Genomic DNA, 5,550 nt, shown 5'->3' with positions numbered 1-5,550 from the left:
TAATAATAATATGTCAGGTCAGTGAAATACGCTCCAATAGGAGCAAGTGCCCTCACATGTCCCGAGAGGTGTCATGCGTCATCATCTAGGCATGCTCCTGTGTGTGAGGGCACTTGCTCCTATTGGAGCGTATTCCACTGACAGATTATTACTATCAATACTTTGTCTAAAGCATGTTCCAATCTCTCATCCAAATGCAGCATTGAGTGTTTTAGGTTCTGTCCAATCCACATTTAATGGAGAATAAAGCAATACCAACAATTCGACTAAAAGAAGAAAATACACAATGCTCAGAAACTCTCTTGAATTAGCGCTAGTTGCTATCTTCTTGAGCTGTGATGAATCACACATATATAAGGACACGCAGTCTTTAAAAGAAAATATAACTGCATTCAAATTCAATAGTCCTATAGCACAAAAAGGGGAATAACACAGACATTATAGAAGATGTTACCGGGCAACGTACTAAGTGAGGTTATTCATTCAAAGTGTAATGGTCTGAGGTTTGTCAAAATCGCACAAAAAAATATACTACATGTGAAGAACAAAATCACTTTATGTCTGATGCACCTAGAACAGATATTTTTTACATTGTGATATGTGCAGAGACAGAGAATGGGTCAGTCATCACAGTAAATAATGTAATTCCTCTTCATTATTAAAACCCTCCGTAAAAGTTTGGAGTTTGAATATCCAGAAACTTTCTCTTTCATGTAAATGTTTTTCATGATCACAAACTCTTCTGTGGGGTTTAATGATTTCAATGGCTATAAACCAAATGCTATTCATTTTGGGCCCGCAAAACGTATCCCGCAAATGTAATGATGTGGAATATTTGTCGTTAGGGATTTTAAAAGCTCTCACATGCTCTCTTATGGCCTTAGAGTGGAGCCCACATAAATTTTGTGACACGCACAAGTAATTACATAGATACAAATGTGTGTATTACAGTTATTGAAATCATTGATGAAAAAAGAGTTCTTTTTATCGAGATAAAAAAACTGAGTCTGTTTATTGCAAGTGAACTTGCAACAAATGCAATTTCCTCATTAGAAAAAGCCAGGTGTGTTTATTATGGTCTCTTTCCTAAGTGATTGTTTGGGGTAACTAAGTGTGTCACTTGAACACAATGTGTCCTTCAAAGATTTACCTCTTGAAAAGTGATCTAGGGATGTGTATAAAAGTGTTTACATAGTTCATTATCTAATCGCAGCAGATGTCAATGCCAATCAATAACTTTGTGTATCATGGAACTCTCTTGATTATATTTGCCAATGAATCTGGTAGTACTGCTAGTGGGTAAGGTATTTGATGGAGTACTTTGGGTTTACTCATGCTTTTGTGTAAAAGATCAATTCTCTGTGTCATTTAGTATGGGTAGAACATTTGAAAACACAGTAGGTGATGAATTATCACCTTCAAATGTACATCCAAAGAGTTTTACTGGAGATCCACTTGTCCCTCTAGGAAGTTGGGGGTCGCATAACTAGTTAGCCTGGAGCCTCATTCGTTATCCGAATTAACCAGATGAATTGCTCCACCAATTAAGAACAGCCATGCACCACCACCCACAGAATCGAGAAAGACTATCAATCCATCAATTGTTTCCGTGTCAGGATGAGGTTTCCTGCGTTGAGTCAAATTAAGCCACAGGCTCCACTCCAGGTGGTATCCTTCCGTTCCTCTAAGTTTCAGCTTTGCAACTGTACTCCCCCTGAAACCCAAAGACTTTGATTTCCCAGAAGCTGCCAGATCGCTAGTCGGCATCATTTATGGTTGGAACTATGACGGTATCTGATTGTCTTCAAACCTCTGAATTTAGTTTTTGAATAATGAAAACATTCTTGGCAAATGCTTTTTCTTTGGTTCGTCTTGCGTTGGTCTAAGAATTTCACCTTGAGCAGCACAATACGAAGGCCCTGGCCATCCCTCTTAATTGTGGCCCCAGTTCCGAAAACCAACAAAAAAAACATAGTCCCATTCCATTATTCCTAGCTGAAGTATTCAGGTGACCGGACTTCTTTGAACACACAAATTATTTCAAACTAAACGCCTCGGACCCCCAGGACACTCAGTCAAGAGCATCAAGGGGGCGCTGAGAGGCAGGAGCTGGTACAGGCTGTAGCTCGCCTTACGGCGCCCTGCCAGCTTGATCCCAAAATCCAACTACAACCTTTTAACTGCAGCAACTTTAATATACGCTATTGGAGCTGTAATTAATGTGGCTGCTGGCACCAGACTTGCCCTACAATGGACCTTCATTAAAGGATTTAAAGTGTGCTCATTCCAATTACCGGGACTTGAAAATTCCTGTATTGTTATTTTTCATCATTACCTCCCCGAATCGGGAGTGGGTAATTTGTGCTCTTGTTGCCTTCCTTGGATGTGGTAGCCTTTTCTTAGGCTCCCTCTCCAGAATCGAACACTGATTACCTGTTACTCATGGTCGCCATGGTAGGCACAGAAAGTACCATTGAAAGTTGAAAGGGCAGACATCCGCATGTATCGTCGCCGTCACAGGGACATATGATCTGCCTGATGTTATCTAGAGTCACTGAAGCGGCTGGGCGAGCCTGGATTGGTCTTGGTCTGATAAATGCACGCATCCTGGGAGGTCGGCGCTCGTGGCATGTATTTGCTCTAGAATTACCACAGTTATCGAAGTAACAGATGAAGCGATCAAAGGAACCATAACCCATTTGTAGTTCCACTGTACCGGCTGCACGTACTTACACATGCATGGATTAATCTTTGAGACAAGCATATGCTCCTTGTAGGATTAACTAGGTAGCTGCATCTGCTGGATGGGGGTTGGGAGGTGGGTGTCCATCCCAGACCGACATTTGCATCCCTCGGGAGCCTGCTGGGAAAGCCCCCCCCACCTGGGAAGGGGCCTTGCTGGGGGAAAGGTACAGTCGCACGGGCACCGGTGGGCCCAGCCATCACCCCCAGAAGGAGAGGCAGGCTGAGGCACAGCCTGAGTGAGATGCAGGGGTGTCAGCCTGGTTGGCAGGGACACCCAACTGAACTGTCGTTCCATGCTGCTGTGGAAATGTGCTAGGTGTGTGACGGCGATGCTGTGGCACACGGTGATCCAGACCACCAGGAAGAACCCCGGTCCTGACTCTCCCCGACCCCTACCACTCTGATCAGACCTCTGGGGGGAGGGGGTAAGTTGCCAAGGCTGCTAAGCCTACGCTTTGCTGCTCAGGGCCTCCATGAATGGCAGGCCCTTGAGTTGGATGGTCCCTGGAGGGATGTAAGCTCTTTGCTTGAAATGACAGCGAGGCTGGCCAAACAGTTCATCCCTAAACAGACCAAGCGTGCTCAATCGATTTGGAGTCTATGGCGCTAGCTGGACCTTCCCCGGGCAGGCTGCCCAACGCCGGGATGTCAGCTTCATGTGCTTGACGCTCTCAGGGCAACAGGCATGGTGGAAAGGCCCATCGAGCAGGGCTGGGAGGCATTTGCGGGCTCCGGCCCCTTTAGGACCAGGCAGGGCAGCCCATGTGGCACCCGGCTGAGAACCACTGGCCTGCAAGGGGTTCTTCTAATTCATGTGCATTGAGTGACAGAGGGGACCACCAGCACAAACAAACCCAACCTCCTGGAGCCATGCCTGGGCTTGAGGAAGCAACTGAGCCCTCATCCGGACTTCCAGGGCAGCCCGGCCATCTGGACTCACCATTGGAAAGTGTGGCACGTGACCAGATGGTCAAGGGGCTCAGTGCGTCCAGATGGCTGGCTTGAAAGAGCTCCGGTTAGAGCTTCTGAATCCTGCTGAGCAGGGGAAGCCTCCCTGGGTCTGATGGACCCCTCCCCCAGGCCCTTGGCAGTGTGGCAGGCCGGACAACACAACACAGCCCAGGGCAGGAGCACCCGCCCGGGCCCGGTAGGAGCTCCTGGGCATGGCCACACAGGCAACGCCCCTTTGGGCCCTTAGCAGATGCTCACCCAGGCCCTTTGTGGTACAGCAGGTCCAAGGACGGCGCCCAGGTTGGGAGGCTCCCAACCCAGGGCCCGTTGGGTCCCCGTTCAGAGCCTCTGAACCTGGCCGAGCAGGTGAAGCCTCTCTAGGCCCAATGGATCCTTGTCCCGAGCCCTTGGCCGTGCGGCAGGCCAGATGCTTGAGCCCATGGTGCTGGGCCCCGGGGCTTTGTCAGAGCTGATGGGCCTGGCCGTGCCGGGCAGGCCTCTCCTTGGTGCTTTTCCACATGGCAGGCCTGAGGACGGAGCTCAGGATGGGGGGCTCCCACCCCAGGGCCTGCCAGGGACCCGGTCAGAGCTTCTGAAGCTGGCCGAGCAGGGTAAGTATTCCTGGGTCCGATGGACCCCTGTCCCGGGCCCTTGGTGGTGTGGCAGGCCGGAGCCCATGGTGGAGCGCCCACCCCAATGCGCTGGGCCCAGCGCCTGGTCAGAGCTCCTAGGCCCAGTCATGCCAGGGAGATCTTCCCGGGTTCGCCAGACCCCATCCCAGGTTTTTTTCCAGGTGGCAGGCCCGAGTACGGAGCCCAGGTCGGACCTTCTGAACCTGGCAGAGCAGAGTAAGCTCACCGGACCTGATGGACACCAGGGCCGTGGTGGTTCGGCAGGCCGAGAGGACAGAGCCCAGGGTACAGGGCCCCTGGGCCCGGTTGGAGCTCCTAGGCCCGATTGCACTCAGGAGGCCTGCCTGGGTCAACCGGGTCCCGACCTGGGCAGTTTGCCACACAGCGGGTCTGAGGACAGAGCTCAGGATGGGGGGCTCCCACCCCAGGACCCACTGGTGCAGCAGGCCAGAGGACGGAGCCCACAGAAGCAGTGCCCGCCCTGGAGCCCAGTAAGCCACGCAAGGGTAATAACATGTGTTCTACTATTCTGTATTCCCTTAGATTTTGGACCCTAGCTCAGCTGACACAGAGGGAAAACTAGTCACCCTGAACATTTTTGAAATGGCTATCCAGGGTGGGCTGATTTGCATGGCTCTCACCATGTTTTATGACCCAGAATCCCTTGCAAACCTCAAACTTTTACTTAAAAAACAAATTTCCTCACATTTCTGTGTTGGAAAGCTCTGGAATCTGTAGGGAGCCACAAACGTCCTTCCACCTGGCATTCTCCCAAGTCTCCCAATAAAAATGATACCTCTCTTGTGTGGGTAGACCTAGTGTCTGCGACAGGAAATGCATCAAAACGCAACATGAACACAGCACATTTATCCACTGAAAACGAACCATTTTTTCCAAAGAGCTGATCGGGTCATTTCACTTTCCCTTCCAATGTAATGACATCAGCGTGTCATGGCTGATCGTCATTACACTCAAAATAAAAATAAAAAAATGCCTCGAGCGGCAGGGAAAGCTCTTTCCCTGCTCCCGAGGCTGAATAATAAAAAAGGAAATCCCTCTACTGTAAACAGCAGAGGGATTTCCTGGATGTGTGCAGAGGACGGAATGATTCCATCCTCCGCACTTACCCACCGTGGCGGAGGATGGAGCAGTTTTGTCCCACACATGGAAGGGGCTTGCTGAAGAGCATAAATCGCAAGACAAACCTGTCAATTCCCGATTA

General features: G+C 49.7%; 1 pseudogene; it reads right to left on the bottom strand.

The window, feature by feature from the left end:
- Nucleotides 1-1,715: 1,715 nt before the first annotated feature.
- LOC146805694 (18S ribosomal RNA) lies at nucleotides 1,716-2,787 on the bottom strand (annotated as a pseudogene).
- Nucleotides 2,788-5,550: the final 2,763 nt, after the last annotated feature.

Source organism: Triturus cristatus, chromosome 8 (assembly GCF_964204655.1).
Source record: "Triturus cristatus chromosome 8, aTriCri1.1, whole genome shotgun sequence".
In the NCBI taxonomy this organism is placed as follows: Eukaryota; Metazoa; Chordata; class Amphibia; order Caudata; family Salamandridae; genus Triturus; species Triturus cristatus.
This window is presented reverse-complemented; position numbering and strand designations above follow the sequence as displayed.